The sequence below is a fragment of the Microtus pennsylvanicus genome, chromosome 8, assembly GCF_037038515.1.
Source record: "Microtus pennsylvanicus isolate mMicPen1 chromosome 8, mMicPen1.hap1, whole genome shotgun sequence".
In the NCBI taxonomy this organism is placed as follows: Eukaryota; Metazoa; Chordata; class Mammalia; order Rodentia; family Cricetidae; genus Microtus; species Microtus pennsylvanicus.
In genome coordinates, this window is record NC_134586.1 from 19,652,679 (window position 1) to 19,670,480 (window position 17,802).

General features: G+C 45.2%; 1 protein-coding gene and 1 pseudogene across 1 annotated transcript in view; both read right to left on the bottom strand.

Moving 5' to 3' along the window:
- Positions 1-17,802, bottom strand: part of LOC142855956 (C-type lectin domain family 2 member D11-like) — a 105,487-nt gene that overhangs the window by 13,122 nt on the left and 74,563 nt on the right. The window lies entirely within an intron of this gene.
- Positions 1,777-3,903, bottom strand: LOC142855948 (ornithine decarboxylase pseudogene; annotated as a pseudogene).

A 17,802-nucleotide genomic window follows, 5' to 3' on the forward strand; every position in this document is an offset into this window, starting at 1 on the left:
CTTTGCAATCAACATCCTCATGAAGGGTTAGCACGTAGGCATCTCCTTGCTGAAGCTAGGAGCCTTGAGTATGAGTAAGTCTTGTGGGCGGGTTTTCAAATCAGCTGACTTGAAAGCTCGGACCATCTTGCTAGTGGTTCGTTGCCTGATTGATCCACCCCTTTAGCCCACAAAATGCTTCTTGGGCATTGGTTCGTGCAGTGGTGGTGTACACCTTTAATCCCAGAACTCCAGAGGCAGAGTCAGACAGATGTCTGTGAATTTGAGGCCAGCCTAGTTTACTACAAGAGCTAGTTCCAGGACAGGCTCCAAAGCTACAGAGAAACCCAACAACAACAACAAAAATGCTTCTTGTGACAGCATTTTTCTGTTTGACTCTTTACAGTAATTGTCTAGCATTTTCCCTTACTAGGCAAGGTTCATTCACACCAAAGCAGCCTTTCTTGCCTAGGAAGGCACATTAGCCCCACTTTCAGCAGGTATTAAGTCCAGCGCTCTGTGGTTTTGGACACCACAGCCAGGGAAATCTCTTTGAGTTTGTAGCATGTGATTTGTTGCACCAGGGTCAGGCAGGTCTTCCTTAATCTGACTGTACAGTTGGTTGTGCTGTATCTGTTGTAGGCCTATAGCTGCTGCGCCCATGGTAGTTGTCCCTCTAGAGCCTTCTCCAGCAATACAGGAGTAGAATGAGGCTTCTGTTTTCCCTGAAATGATGAACAAGATATTAATAGGTTTCCCATGTCAGGAGAACACTGGAGTCTGGAGTGAAAAAGACTGTGACACGTTTCCCCCCAGGGTACCTAGTGTAAGTTCAGTCCTGGCAGGCAAAGTAAGTCCCATTTGATGCCCTTGCCTTGGGAGCTGAGTGAACATAATTTGTTTCTGGTCCTACACAGTCGGCCTCTCTGATTATCTGAACCAGGGGTCTGGCTAAGCAGTGTTAGATATGCCCACTGTATGCATTTTGTTTGACTCCTCTAGTCTTTTCAGAAATAGGCTGTGGGGGGAGGGGAATAGAAGAGGGGGATGAACAATTACAGAGATAGAAGAGCAGAGCCTGATTAGAATAAGGAATGTAGGCAAATCAGGATATCAGCCTTAGGGGGTGGGTTGTGGGGAAGGAATGTGTTGGCTTACTGAGGGTTGATTAAAGAAGTCAGAAAAGGCAGAAATAGAGAGGCAAGTCTGACCTTTACACAGTATTGATATTGCTGGAAACATGGGGAGTGGACCATCTCATATGGAAAGCCAAATGAGTCCAGCTCTGCTGACTTCCTCCCAGGAGTCTGTTAGGTTGCCTCAGCATAGCGAAAAGATTCCTAGGATTGTTCTAACTGAGGGAAAAGACTCACATGCTTACAGTTTCAGACGTATCTCTTTATTGTTTTGATTTAATTCTATTTTTTTTTGCCCTGTTTAATTTCTTATTTCTAATTCTGTCTCAATTCTAATTGCAATTCTCTATTACAAACCTGTTTCCATTCATTCTTTTTCTAATTACTCTACACTCTTTTTCTTATTTTTCTTTTTTTTTTTTTAGTTGCTGTTGAATTTATTACAGGAAGTTGGTTGTATGATACTTCCAAGTTGTTACTAGGTGGTGATGCAGGCCAAGCCAAGGGTTGAGGAACATTCCGGGTTTCTGCAGTCAAGGTTCAAAGAGCCTAAGATGTGGCCAGGACATCAGGTCAGACGGATGGCATTCCTCAACAACAGGTTCTGGGCACCGACTTCACAGCCAGATACACACACTCAGGGCTAGCTAAGCAGACTGTGTATAGAGGGTGTGGCCTCATCCCATCCACCCTTTCCTTCTCTGCTGTGCTGTGACTACAGCAGCCTGTGCAGGAAGTGTGCACCTTCTTTAAGGGAAACTTGGAAACATTCCCTGATGCCCAATTATTTCAAGACAGTTTATTTCCAAAATGGGTCACAACATTAGCTTTTGGCCCATTCTGCCAAATGTACAAGCTACAAATGCTTACTTAGCAGCTGAGGGGCACACGTTAGTATCATGTCTAAAAAGTGATAAAAATCCATATAAAACAAATATTCAAAGTTTCCATAGGAACACAGGTAAGTGTGACCCATCTCCTCCTAGCATTCCACACTGCATCCGTGCCAATCCTAATCTTACAAAGACATTCCAAAACTAGCGGTAATTAAGTTAAATGGTCCCCCCAGATCCCTTAATTCAAGCTAAACTTGCAGGTAAGAGCTACAAGAATGGCATCTACACATTGATACTAGTGGAAGCACAGGCTCCTGGGTGATGGTCCATCCCGCTCTCCTGGGCACAAGACATGGGCAGAGTGCCAACATCCTGCTCCTCCACTTCTGGTGGGAAGCCATGGCTCTGGATCTGCTTCATGAGTTGCCATATCAGCCTTGACATTACATAGTAGATAGAAGGCCTCTGGAACCCATTGAAAGTAGACGCAGCAGCAACAGTGTATGCACCTATGTTCTCAAAGAGCATCCAATCACCCACATGCATTTCAGGCAGGTTACAGTGCTCGACGATCCGATCAAGGCCATCACACGTTGGTCCCCAAATGCTGGACGGGTAATACTTCTCATCTGGCTTGGGTCTCTTCGGCAGAAGGGCCTTCACATGTGCATGATCATACAGAATGCAGTTAAATGATCCATACACGCCATCATTCACATAATACATGAAGGTTTGCTCGTTTGACTCATCTTCATCGTCAGAGCCTGTCTGTTCCTTCCATACCATTTTTTTGGCAATGATATTGACTGCCAGTGTGAAAGCTGATGCAACATAGTATCTGCCTGGCTCGGCTATGACTCTTACCCCAGAGTCTGGGGGGAAGTACTTGTCCAGAGCTGGGTTGATCACCCTGGTGATCTCTTCAAATTTAAGCTTCGTATCCTCAGATCCAGGAAAGCCACCGCCAATATCAAGCAGATACATGCTGAAACCAACTTCTGTTCCCATATCAAAGACACAGCGGGCATCTGACAGGGCTTGCACGAAGGTCTCAGGATCAGTACATCCACTCCCCACATGGAAGCTGACACCAATGACATCAATATTTAGTTCTTTTGCCCGTTCCAAGAGAAGTCTGCTGGTTTTGAGTGTGGCACCAAACTTAACACTGAGGCGACAAACTGCTTTGGAATCATCGGTGGCAATCCGCAAAACCAACTTTGCCTTTGGATGTGCTCTGGCGACCTTCATCAGCTCAATCTCGCTGTCGAATGTCATCATCTGGACTCCACTGCTGGCAGCATACTTGATCTGAGACACTTGTTTACAAGGATTTGCATAGATAATCCTTTCTGGAGGTACCCCAAGCCCCTGCACCAACTGGATTTCAGTCTTGCTTGCACAGTCAAAACCTGTCCCGACTGCAGCTAGGGTGTTCACTATGGCTCTGCTGTCATTACTTTTGACTGCATAAAAGGGAGTGACGCGGGGAAGAGCTTTTAGCCATCTTAGATGTTTCTTCAGGATGTCTCCCAGGTCCGCAACATAGAAAGCATCCTTGTCATCAGAGGAAGAAACTTCATTAATTTTTTGGTCCAGAATGTCCTTAGCTGTAAATCCTTCATCAAGGATGTGACAGTCAAACTCTTCCCTCTTAAAGTTGTTCATGGTTTTCGATGTGCCTACACAAAAAAACTAGAGATGGAATTAAATTATTGCCAGCTCCTCACCAGGCGAGCTATCCAGGAACTCTGAGCGCTGTCTCCTTAGAGTGGTGGAAGCAGTCTCACAGCGCACCGACGCCCACGGCCAGCCCCATGGAGACACCGCTGCCGCCGCAGCCGAACTCCGAGGAGCGTCCGGCCGCTCGCCGCCGCCCCGTCAGCCGCCTCTTCGAGCCCGCCGCAGACGCCAGCCCGAGGTGGCGCCAAGCTGCTGGCTGAGGGCGGGCGGACGGCCCTTATTTTTCGTCTTCATTTTCCTACATTCTTTATCCTTCTACATTTTTTATTCTTCCAATCTTATTTTCCCAATTTTATTTCTTCTGCTATTATAAATTGTATATACATATACACACATATAGCAACTTGTTAGTAATAAAAAATAAACAGCAAAGAAAATTCACAGGGACACAGTCATTCTTAGTAGATACTTAGCAAAACTTCTCCGCTAGTTTGTAGCTAACCCCAGCTGCATCTGTGGGGAAGTTCCTGCCTTCTCTTAAAGGGGTCCCAACAGGTTACAAAGGGAGAAAACTAAACCATTGAGAGATCTAAGCAAAAGCAAAGAATACATGTATTATTTTACATTTCTTAAGTGTCACTAATAATATCTGGACATGGTTAGTCAGTTAGGTGCTATTGATCTCTTGAAGGACTATGATATAACAAAGACAGATACGTGTTATACCACCGTAATTTATCATAAATCTTTGAAGGACTTAGATCTAGCAAGGCCAGACAGCTGCAGTTCTGCTCCCTGAAAGCCCTCCTGTAATCACTCCACAAGGACTTCCGTCTGGTCAGGTCCTGCTATAAGGAAGTTAATTATAGAGAATGGGCTTCTACATCTTATTTTTTGCAGTGTGAGACAAAAGGTGTGACTGTTTTATTTTATTTGCCAGAACACACAGTTTAGGGAACGAGTCATTATTGTTGTTAGGCTGCACCTGCAGTGGTGAGAAATAAACCACAGAGCTCAACAAACCCAGGTAGGAGTTTATAGGAAAGGGCAGTGTTAGAGGGAGGAGGTGTGGCCAGTCCAGAAGGAGGAAGTGAGAAATGCAGAGCTTCCTTAAAAGGAAGTTTGAACGCATGTACAAAGACATAAGCAGCCATGCAAGGCATGACGTAGACACGCAATGCATGACATAAAGACATACATATTTGCAGGGCCCCTGGGCTGGCTGAGTGATTGCCTGAATGCCTGTGGGCTGGGAGGTGGAGGTAGTACTGGAGGGGGCAGTGTCAATATAATGCTGGAATCCTAACAGTCATCCTACTAACCGAACACAGGAAAACTGTGCCCAGCATATGAGGAATCCACTTCAGAGGAGCATGTTATCGCACAAGAGAATCTGCAGTTAGAGACAGTATTCAAAAGGCAATACTTTTAACAGGCAGTGCCTATGTGAGTTTAACCTTCATCAAGCTGACCTCTGCTTATGGGCTGGACTTCTAAATTTCAGCAGATCCACTGACATGAGGATCCCATGAACCCCACTCACTCACATGGAATCACATCTCACTTGCATGGAAGGATGAACCATGCATCCCATGCCATATGGGTAGATGAGCTAATGTGGAAGAGACAAAATTCCCACGGGAACAAACTGGCTGCAACCTTTCTAGGGGCAGAAATGACATCCATAGTTCAGAAGCCGAGACTTACTGTCCAGTGCCATGTATGGTGACAGCTGTGGGAAGCAGTGTCTTGAGTGGACAAGATTGACTCTGGAGATGGTGTTTTTGTTGTTGGAGCAGAGCTAGGATATGACAGGGTAGTCTGTTGGCACATTGGTCAGCCTGTTTTTGAGAAAAGAATCACTTGTCTTTTGCTGTCCCTGCAGTAGACAGTGTCTGCTTGGGAAGGAGAACTGCTTCGTTTCTGTCTAAAAAGAGAGTTCATTATTGATGTTTCCTTTGGCTTAGGAAACCCCTTTCTCTCCAGAGTAAGGTGTTGCATGCGTTATGCTGCAGATGTATTTGAAACCAGTGTATATGTTGACTCTAAGAGTGGAAGCAAGTGTGAGAGCCCAGGTAGGAACACTTAGTTCTGCCATTTGGGAAGCTGTGTGAAGGGTAGGGATTCGCTGCTACTAAGTGTGGGCTTGTGGGACTAGTGGGGTTCTGTCAGTGCCCATGTCAGAGGAGCTACAGTCAGCAAGGGAGCTTAGGGAGTTCAATTGACCAAACAGCAAAGCCAAAGCCTGGAGGCTCTGAGCTCCCTCCCACACCTGGTTGTCTGGTCAACTAGCCACACATCTCGCCATGCCCTGCTGCCACCCTTGACCAGCCGAATGGTCCAGTCTTGGGTAGAGTAAGACAAGCAAGGCTCCAGAGGCAGGATCCGAGGCTGCGGTCGACCTCCTTTCCTGCAACTCTGCATCTGGAAATCCCTTGTTGGCCCCAGGAGCCGGCCTCAGCCTCCTCCACACTGCAACACTAAAGTCTCTTAGCCCTGCCTCTCCATCCTGCCCACCAGTTCCACACAAGCACCAGCCAAACTCTCCCTTTTCCCTCCACCTGCAGACAGGCTAGGTGTAAAGTCATCACACCAGAGACTTGTCCTCTCCACTGCTTAGCATCCTCCAGCCTCCATCTGTGTCATTTAGATTACTAGCCACCTCCAGTCTTGCTTGTAAGAACTTGATATGACCTAACCCAACATATAACACAGATCAGCAGGCTGTTAATCATTTTCAATTCTCAGCTTTCTGGATGGAACAACAGAATTTTCATCTTGCCCATTGGAAAGACAATCCTGTATGTTTAACATTTGTGGTTTCCATAGAGATCTGTGTGCTTAAGGACCTTCATACTATGCTGCCAACAGAAAGAGGGAGAGAGAGAGAGAGAGAGAGAGAGAGAGAGAGAGAGAGAGAGAGAGAGAAATTATGCTTCCTGAGTTAGAAAATTATTGATTATGAGGCAGGATAGGAAAACAAGGACAAAACTAAGGGGACATGAGAAGAAAACAGAAATGCTCACTGTTTTAGATGAGGTGAGAAAACACATGACACACTTGAAGACACAGAAGCTGAGAGAACAAACCATCCCCTTAACACAAGAAGCATGAACACACCCAGGATCCCTTTCAGATCCCACTGCTAAGCCTGCTTGCAAGGATGCCCATGCCCATGCAGCTGCTAGCAGACTCCCACTGCCCAGCCTGATTGCTTCCCAGGAGGGGGGAGGGTATTGACTCTCAATATCTCTAGGTACTTACAAAACTGAAATTCACAGTATACATGAGAGAGACATCCTACATTAACTATGCGTTACAACTTCAAATTAGGATATATACCTTGGTTTCTCCCTACAAAAGTAACTCTAGCATCCTCTCTGGCATGTCATACCAGAGTAATTGCACTTGGGTTTGAGAGCAGAAATAGTGTTGTCCAGGCTGGCCTTGAACTCAGATCATTCTGCCTCTTCAGCATATGCTACTGGACTGTGCCACCAAAACGAGCAATAATTTCTGTTTAATAGTTGAAGCTTCCACTTGATGACATAAGCTGCTGAATAGTCTCCCACTGTTCTTGCGGAGGTTGAAGCAAATGGCTGGGTGCCCCCCTTACTCTCTATTCTGGAAAAGCACTCCCACGTAGCCTGCCAGCTCCCAGGCCAGGACCAGTACTCTCTGCCCCACAGCCCAGGCCTGCAGCCCTCTATACTCCTTACTCTGTCCTGGCACCCCCACGTTCACAGCGGGAGATCAGTGCTGGGAGGAAGGCTGCACACTGGAGTGGCCCTTCTTCAGGAGTAAATCACAGGTCTCAAAACTCAATTCTCAGGAAACTGCAGGGGCCACAACACTGGAACATTTCACACTGACTTCTAAGTGCAGGTCTCTAAGAGAGGCCAGCTAAGGCTGGGAAGAGATCTCAACACAAACACTATGGCATGAACTTGTGGTCCTTGACCAGTGGAGTAAAAACAGAGGAATAAAGGATAATGTAGACACAGCTCCAGAATCTTCCAATAGCTATGTCTCATCTCAGAAAGTTGCCCTCATCTCACAGCAAGGCTATCAAACTAGGAAGCCATGTGTGGATAATTCATGGTGGAGGCTGAGCCCTCATAATCCAATGCCCCTCACTGGCAGCATCCATCATCTGAAACCAAGCCTCCCCTGCTCAGCTTCTGCAGAGCACTAGACATCTGAACACAGCACAGGTCATATAGGACTATCCCCTGTGCCCATGAGTTCAGGTCATGTGACTCCAGCAGTCAACTGTAGGAATGTCTCACTGCTGGGTGTTTTAAGAAACAGGAGAGATTGAGGGGGAGGGAGACTGCCCTAGGGGCCCTTAGAGCCTTGATAGAGAGCAAGGAAAATGTTGAGGGTCCGTATGAAGAGGAATTTAAAAGGCCTAATATTGCTAGCAGCTCACATTTGATTTGTGGGTGGGGAAGGCAATGATTTTCTCTAACCTGACCCTGGGAATAGTTCTCCCTCTCCTGAGACTGACAGACCCAGGTAGGTGGACTGATGGCTTGAAGATCTGGACCTTGTCTCTGAAAATCTTATAGGTGCCAGAGACCAGTTCGTTCTATGGAGAAGGCTACATAAGCAGACATCATCTGCACACTGGAGAAGGAGATTAGGGGACAAGGCCAGGTTGGAGAAGTCCTTTTGTAAGACCTGGCCAAAGTAGTGGGGCTGCCTCAGAATCCCTAGAACAAAACCATCCAGGTCAGATGCTGGGCAGGCAGGGTGTCTATATCCTCCCATGTGAAGGCTAAAGGGGCTTGGGAGGATGGGTGCAGAAGGACAGTAAAGAAGACATCTTTAAGATCAAAGATGAAAAGATGGCAGCAGAGGAGTGATGGAGGAGGGTCATTTGTCTATGTGTTACTTTCATTGGTTTATAAAGAAACTGCCTTGGCCTTTGATAGGACAGCAGTTTGGATAGGCGGAGTAGAAAGTACAGAATGCTGGGAGAAAGAAGGCAGTGAAGCCACACAATATAGCTCTCTTCTCCAAGATGGATGAGTTAAGATCCTTCCTGGTAAGCCACCACCTCGAGGTGCTACACACATTATTAGAAATAGGTTAATCAAGGTGTGAGAATTAGCCAATAAGAGGCTGGAACTAATGGGCCAGGCAGTGTTTGAAAGAATACAATTTCCATGTGTAAAGCTATCCTTGCAGGAGCTGAGCGGGAATACAGCCCTCTGCTCCATACAACAGGGGAGGGGAAGGAAGTCTGGCATGTGCATGGGTTCGCAACCACAGGGAAGATGTGAACAATTAATGGGTTTTTTTTTCTTTTTGTTTTGTTTTGTATGTTTGTTTGCTTTTTGAGACAGGGTTTCTGTGTAGCTTTGATGCCTGTCTTGAAGCTCCCTCTTGTGGTCAAGGCTGACTGCAAACTCTCAGAGATCCATGTGCCTCTGCCTCGTGAGTGCTGGGATTAAAGGCGTGCACCACCAGGGCCTAGCAACCCAGATGTTTTTCTAGAAGTCCTGGACCATGTCATAAACACACTTGAGCCAATTAACACCTAGTTGGGGACATTATGGAGAGAGCTAGTCAGAGTGTAAAAGGACTGCTTGCAGAGATCAGGGAAGCAGTCAAGCTCAGCCATGCAAATCTTCAAGCATGGGGGTGGGAAGTCTTCAGGAGATGGAGAGTGCTAAGTGAGTCAGTAAGCAGGTTTAGGATTTGTCATCCAGAGAAAGATATGAGAAACTCTGTCTTTAAAAAGAAAGGAAGAAATAAAGGAGGGGCCCCTGTAAATGTCATCCAGGGAAGGGAACCCTATGAAGAGATAAGAATAAAGACCCATGCAGATTGACTTCATCAACCTGGATCATATTTCAGAGAGTCTAATAACAGGTGGTTTATTCCCAATTAATATAAGCGCAGTATAGTTGGGAAAAGAGCTTCCTGATGCAATACAATCCCCATTGCACAAGGAAGCATAATTACACTGAGACTCAATTCAGGGTATACATCATTTCTTCCAAGAAAATGGGTTCTAGAGAAAGGCTACCTGTACTAGCTTAAGGGCCTAAGTGTCTGGCCCAGTCTCAGTCATAAGAATAGTGTAGGGATCATCTGACCTGTTAGCTACCTCTGGACCTGGTTATGGGATCTTGGTGGAGCCTTTGGCTATCAGGGTCATTTAGATACTTGCTACATCCAGTCTTGCTTGTAAGAACTTGATATGGCCTGACCCAACAGATCACCAGGCTGTTAATAACTTCCGAGTCTCAACCTTCTGGATGAAAAAACAGAATTTTCATTTTTTCCACTGGATAAACTATCCTGTATGCTGTGGGATTCCTTTCTGTAAGCTATTAATACATTTTATTAGCATTGGTTATTTAAGAATCTTTTTTGGCCAATGGCTTAGTAAAGTAAAATCTGCAAGAAAATCTGAACAGAGACATAGAGGGAATGTAGATGTAACTGTGGAAGGAGGCAGACTTCAAATAACTTCCGAAGGAGATAGATGTCCCAAAACCCTACTGGTGAACCCTGAGCCTTGTGGTAAAGCATAAAATTATAGGAATGGGTTAATTAAAAATGTAAGAGTGTAAGCTGTTGGCCAAGCAGTGTTGTGATTAATACAATTTCTGTGTGATTTTTCAGATCAGGGTTGCTGGAAAGGGACAAGTTCTCTCTGCCTATAAAATGGTGCCTAGCATGGGGCAACAACATAAAACCAGAGTTAAGCACAGCTTTCTGGTAGCAGCATTTTCTCAGGTGGACTCTGTTAGAAGCAAGCAGGGGCATGATTCTTTTAAGAGAAGGCTTCTTGAGTTAGCAGTAGCAACAAAAACTGTGCAGCTCCCTTAAGAAGGCTTTCTGGTGCATGCTTTATACATGAACAGCTCTGGCTCTTTCAAGAGACCAAGCACTTGAATGGGTTTTGTGGAAAGCATGTTGCAACTTACTTGGTTGCAGCATGGACCATCTGCTTCCCAAAGTTGAGGTGGTACGCAGGACTCCCAGTGGGTGGTCCCAGAGCTGGCAGTAAGGGTACCTCCAACATATTGAAAGGCTGAGAGAGGCAGAGTCAGCTTCTCAGGCCATTGAAACAACACTGCTTATCATTTTAAAATGCTCCTTGTAAGAAAAGGATTTCAGATATGATGGAGGAGGTTTATCTGTCTATATGTTACTCTCATTGGTTAATAAAGAAACTGCCTTGGCTTTTTGATAGGGCAGGATTTAGATGGGTGGAGTAGACAGAACAGAATGCTGGGAGAAAGAAATCATAGCTGGTCAGACACCATGGAGCCAGTCACCAGGTCAGACATGCTGAATCTTTCCCGGCAAGCCACCACCTTGTGGTGCTACACAGATTATTAGAAATAGGTTAGTCAAGATGTGAGAATTAGCCAATAAGAGGCTAGAACTAATGGATCAGGCAGTGTTTAAAAGAATACAGTTTGTGTGTTGTTATTTCAGTTAAAGCTAGCCAGAAGCCGGGAGCCAGGTGGCAGGAAGTGGCCCACAGCTCCATCATCTATACAGATACACAATAACAACAGATTCAGACAAAAATAAACCTCAGAAGAAATTATATGTCTTTTAAAAATGTATATAAGCTTGGGAGAGAGAAGAAAAAATATAGATAGTTATAAAAAGCAAAAGGTTTTTTGGTTTGTTTTTTGGGGTTTTGTTGAGGCAGGGATTTGCTGTAGCTCTGAAACCTATCCTGGAACTAGCTCTTGTAGATCAGGCTCATCTCAAACTCACAGAGATCCACCTACCTCTGCCTCCTGAATGCTGGGATTAAAGGTGTGCCCAACCACTGTCCAGAAAAAAAGAAATAGTTTTAAAAAATAAAACAAAGTCTTTAAAGAGACAATAAAAGTAATATAAAAGAGTACATACAGTAATATATTAAAGGAGTAAGGAAAAATAAGCCACATAAAGATGGAATGTACACAGAAAGTCTGGATTGTGTGTATTATTGTGTTTTCTTTGAATATTTTGACTTCAGGAAGACATTTGATTGTGGGGCTGCTAAACTAAACCAACATATAAATTTTAAAAGTATCTTAATTTAAAAATTTAGGTCTAAGGATATGTTACTTTTGGAAAGAGGTTCTTCCATAGAGGATTGAATGCTATGAATTTCTTCCCGGCTGCTATGGGGCAATGGTCTTGTACTCTTAATAATTTCTTACTTGTATTGGTTTAATAAAATGGTGATTGGCCAGTAGCCAGGCAGAAAGTATAGACAGGATGTCTTTCTTGTTTAAGTATTTTACCTTGTTGGGAGAAAGGTTTTGTTGTTGTTGTTGTTGTTTTTTGACTCCTTCTTAAGGACACTTTTCCCCCTCTGCCTTGAGGACAAGGAAAAGATTACCTGGAAAGGCTTGCTTTCTTCTATCCTTTTCCCACCATCATCTGTGGAGCTGATGGCCTGGACGTGTGAGGTGTGGATTAATAATTTTATCTCAGTCTCTCCCTTTCCACATGACTTTATTTGTGTTTTGGATCCCTTACACTTGCTCCACATGTATTTCCTTTTTAACCAAGAGGAGGGAATGGCTACACCCCGGTAGTGTTTTCTGTGGTACCTACTGGTCAGTGCGTTTCTTCTACTAGATCAAAAAAGTAACATTGACTTCAAATTTTCACTTATTCCGTTTTTGAAATGTTACTTTGCATAATATATACTGCATCCCAAAAGATTGGGAGATTCTCTTGTGAACATTCACCTTGTTAGTGGCCAGCAGAATTATTGTGTGGTGGTGGAAGGGCAGGGAATCCTCCCAAAATCTCTAGTGAGTTACAGAAAGGAAATTCACAGTATAACTGAAACAATCCTACCTTAACTATGAGTTAAAAGTTAAAACTAAATATATGAAGCTTAGATTCTGTGAACAAAAGTAACTCCAGAGTCACAGTCTGTATTTAGGAGCAAAAAATGTGCAGTACAGGCTGGTCTCGAACTCAGATACTCCTCCTCTTCCTCTTCAGCATATGACACTGGGCTGGACCACCAAAACAAACATTAACTATATTTGCAGTTTTGCTAGTTGAAGTTTCTTCATGATTATTTAAACTGCTCAGTTCTACACTGTACTTTGAAGGGGACTGGGTGCCCCCTTGCACTCCTTCCTGGTAATGCACTCCCACATGGTCTGCCAGCTCCCAGCCAGGATCAGTCTACTCTAAGCCACACCCCAGGCTTGCACCCCTCTACACTCTTCCTCTGCCCTGCTGCCCCGCATTCACAGAGGGAGATCACTGCTCAGACAAAGGCTGCACAGGGAGATGGCCTGTTGGGACCTCAACACTGGGACACTTGTCACTGACTTCTAAGTGAAGGGACTACAGCAGAGGCTGGGAAGAGGTCTCAACAGGAACAGTAGTGCCTACTTTTGTGCTTCCCAGTGGAGTGACAGCAGCAGAACCAAGTATAAGACAGTCATAGCTCCAGAATCTTCCAACAGCTAGGCCTCGTCTCAGAAAGTTGCCCTCGCCTCACAGCAAGGCTGTGAAATTAGGAAGCCATGTGTGGATTAATTCATTGGTGGAGGCTGAGCCCTCAAGACCCAATTCCACTAACTGACTGCTTCCATCAGCTAAGACCTAACCTCCCCCGCTCAGTCTGCAGGTCCCTAGATTTGTGAACACAACAGAGCCATATAGGACTATCCCCTGTACCCATGAATTCAGACCCTGTGACTCCTGCAGTCAACTGTAGGAATGTCTCACTACTTGGTGTATTAAGAACCAGGGTGTAATTTCCTTGACTTTCTTTACCAAAGCAGACAGTGTTGCAGGTCCTGCCATCGTCCTGTGGATCATGAAGTGAAATAGATGCAAAGCAGAGCCTCCAAGCATCCTCAGTGGGCACAGAGTGTGATTTCTGAATATTAGAAAGGACGTCTCAAGTCTCCCCCATTCGTCTTTCTCTCCCTCCATTCTCCCTGTCTCTGACACTCTTCTCTCCCTGTGTGTGTTTGTGTTTGTGTGTGTGTGTGTGTGTGTGTGAGCGCGCGCGCCCTCTGCATTCATGCTCTCTGCATCAACTTCAGAACCTCACCAGCAGGAGCTTGTTTTTGTTTATTTATCTTGGACATTCTGACTTCTGTACAATGAAATCTCAATGTAGCTTTTATTTGCATTGCCCTGATAACTCTTTTTAACTTTTTCTTTCCTTACACCCATCTTTCACTGCTTCTGTGTCTGACTGGGTGGAGGTGACTGGCTTCTTGACCTGGGGTTCTCTCTCATTCTCTCATCTTATTCTTCCTCTCGGTCTTCCTTCTTCTCAGCCTAGATTTCTCATCCTGTTTATTCTCTGCCTGCCAGCCCTGCCTGTCCTTTCTCTGCCTAGCTAATTGCCCTTCAGCTCTTTCTTAGAACAAATCAGGTGCCATAGGCAGGCAACGTGAAACAAATGCAACACATTGCTTCATAGTTAAACAAATGCAGCATAAACAAAAGTTTCACGCCTTTAGTCAGCTAAAGTAATGTTCTGCAGCATAAACAAATACAATACATCTTTGCCTAGTTAAAATAATATGCTATGAAGCCCAGCAGCAGAAGAGCAGCTGAGGAACCACTGCTGCAGCTAAGCTACTCCAGCCAGTGCTCACTGGAGCTACTGACCATGAGAAGCCCCTCCAGGGCTTCCTCTCCAGCCTCTTAACAAGAGCTGCCCACTCGTACTACAGAAGACTCCAGAAAGGAACCCACATGTCAACCTTGATGCTATGAAACACTCAGGTTGTGCTGTAAACAAAGGGAGACTCTTTTCTTGAGAAGACTGTGATGGAAAAGTCAGCGAAGGATTCATTGCTTCAGTGTCTAAGACAGTTTTGTTCCAGAATAATATCCGAAGTCAGGCTCACACGAGTTGAGTCATCACCCACAAACTCATTCATGTGTTCGATCATTGTTGGGCTCATGTCCAGCGGTTTACCAATGTTAGACATTTGGCATGCTCAGAGAGATCACGAACTTTAACTGTGAGGTCCAACTCTCTGACTTCTTGTTACAGAAGAAATTGTTTGTCTATGAGGCTACAGATTCAAGCCGCAAGCCTCAGTGGAGACTGTTCGCTTGTGAATGAAAGCTTCAGGTTGCATTTTGGTTTAAAACAACACCAAGAACATTGAAGAAGAAAAAAAAAAACAGAAATGATCTGATAGAATGAGCTGTTGGAAACACCATCGAGCAGTAGAGGGCAGAAGTGCACCATGGAGGAGCTTCCAGTCAAGTCTGACCAGGTCATTTTCACAACACTTTCTATGTGCAGCTCAGATTTTATTTAAATGTTTATTTGAATCAAATTTGGCATGCAGCGGTGCAAACAGATTAGAAACCAAATGCAGGTCTAGATACTCTCTAGAGACTGCATTTCCCTAAAGGATATATTGCTCTTGCTTAAGCTCCTTTACTTAGGACGTCTTTCAACTCATTTTTGGCACATGGCAGTCCTGTGTTTCTAGTTTATGCTTAAATCCCAGCGTTTTGTCTAGGATCTTGGGCTGCATGTGAGAGGCAGGAATGGGTAAGGATTTATCAAAGTAAGGAAGCAATAGTCCTAAACAGGGTGGGACTTGGCTCCCTACCCAAGGCAGGAGTCAAATGCAACAGTTCTGTCCCCAGGGGTAAAGCCATACAGAGGGTGTCTCAAAGTAGTGAGAATCAGGATGATTTAAAATTTCCCCCAAGAGCTGGACGCTGTTTTCATGGACAGAGAAGCATTCGTGTTGAATTTCTTAGTGCCACCCTTGGTATTTTAGAGGTACCTGAGAGCCTGGGATCAAGGAGGATGGATTCCTAGAAGTGCACTTGTGGGTGTTTTGGTCTTTGTGCAAGCAGCACAGAGTGCACTCACACAGCTTCCCCAGCACAGCCTATGTCACACCTATGGCTGTGGCTCCTAAGCCACAAACCTGTACAGCACAGTCCATGCTTAATTCTGTACTGTGTTGAAACACTAGGGTGTTTGTATGTTAAAACATTTCTAAATAAAGAAAAGCTAAACCCAAAAAATAATAAAATAATAATAATAATCAACAACAGTTTTATTTCTAGGACTTTGAAGGGACTAGTGTGCCCCCAGGAGGATTCAGTTTCACAATGCCATCAAGCAAGATGATATATGCCGGGCTTTTGGCAGCTTGGGGTTGAGGAATGGAGTCAGGCAGGCAGGGTACTGGATAGATCATGGCCCTTTTTCTTCACCAGTGGACCCACAGTCCCAGGGGTGTAGCTGCTCTTCGTGAAAAAGCAAACCATCCCCCAGTAGCATCTAGGTACAATATTTTACAGAAGTCTATTGGGATTGTGGGTGGCTGGGCCTCAGGGGTTAGACTGTCTATGAACTGCCTGATTCCACTCATCTTAATCTCCATAAATAAGTTTCTGGCTTATGGAGGGTGGGGTCTTTTCACTGGAGACAAAAAAAGAGAAAACAGAACAAACATAATTATACGGCCATGTCAGTTTTATCTTTAGGCAGCCAAAGGACCTGGTGATGACCCCTTTGTCCTTATGATGGGTAGCGTACCTATGCTGGGTGTGCTGTGTGCACAGGGGACGCCAGTGATGCTGTAGCAGTGTGAGGACCACAGGGTGTAAGACTTTCCATATTTTCTCAAGGCTCCGTGTCAGGATCTCTTTACCCACACAAGGTTGCCAGGCTGGAACTTGTGCTCAGGCTCCAGACAAACATGCAGCCTCAATAACTATCTGATGAATAGTCCCTGTGACTGTCGCAGGACATGGATGGACATAGGGAAGAAATGATTAGTCATTTCTGTCTTAGGAGCTTCTTCAAACAGGATGCATCTCTCTGTTAGGAGAGCAAAAGACAGCAGATTGGTCCAGTATTCACCAGTCTCAAGTACATGCCTAGATCATGTTTCCTTTCTATTTATCCTTCCTGTCTTCCCGGTGCTTTGTGTCCTATATGTAGTATCCAATCAACATTTAGGACCTTAGCCAGATTTAGGAAAACATTGGCAAGGAAGAACAGGTCATTGCTGGACGCCAGAAAGAAGTCCGGGAAACCTCAATCTTGGAATAATATCTGGACCTGAGTCATTCAGCAGTTATAGATGCCCGCAGATAGGTAGTCGGGTAGAGTCTGGTGATCATCTGTCCTCTGACAACAGAGGGAGTACAGGTCCCTTATTCAGGAAGAAAACCATCCATCCTCTTGAGTATCTTTTCTTTTTGTCCACTTTGTCTCTTTGCATATAGATTGTGCTCTAGAGAAATTAAGGTTCAGGCAGGGTGTTCTGTCCTTGAACAAAACTTCTCCCATTCCTCAGGTCTTGTGTTAGACTGCACTGACCACTTTCAGAAGTGCAGATGCCACGGAGCCCAGGTGGGAGGTCAGAGACCCCTCATCCTGTTGTAAATGGGGTACTCTCACCCCAGACGAGGGGCCATAATGACGTTTTATGAACTTCAAGTATTTTTTGAGCCACACAGACTTGGCCACGGTTCCACATTCTTGGGAGTGTAAGTCTAGAATCATTCACAAGCTGAGTGAGCAGAGACATTTTATTATTATTAATATTAAAATTTTTCATCTCCTACCCTCCTCCCACTTCTCTCCCCCTCCTCCCATTCCCCCTCCCCTTCCCTCTCCAGTTCAAAGAGCAGCCAGGGTACCCTGCTTTGTGTAAGGCCAAGGTCCTCCCCTCTCCATCCAGATCTAGGAAGGTGAGCATCCAAACAGACTAGGTTCCCACAAAGCCAGTACATGCAGTAGAATCAAAACCCAGTGCCATTGTTCTTGACTTCTCAGTCAGCCCTCCTTTCAGCCACGTTCAGAGAGTCCGGTTTGATCACAGGCTCCATCAGTCCTAGTCCAGCTGGCCTTGATGAGTTCCCATTAGATCAGCCTCACCGTCACAGTGGGTGGGTGCACCCCTCACGGTCCTGACTTCCTTGCTCATGTTCTCCCTCCTTCTGCTCCTCATTTGGACCTTGGGAGCTCAGTCCAGTGCTCCAATGTGGGTGTCTGTCTCTATCTTCATCCATCGCCAGATGAAGGTTCTATGGTGATATGCAAGATATTCATCAGTGAGGCTATATGATCGGGCCAGTTCAGACGCCCTCTCCTCAGCTGCTCTAGGAACAAGCTGGGGACATCTCCTTGGACACCTGGAAACCCCTCTAGAGTCCAGTCT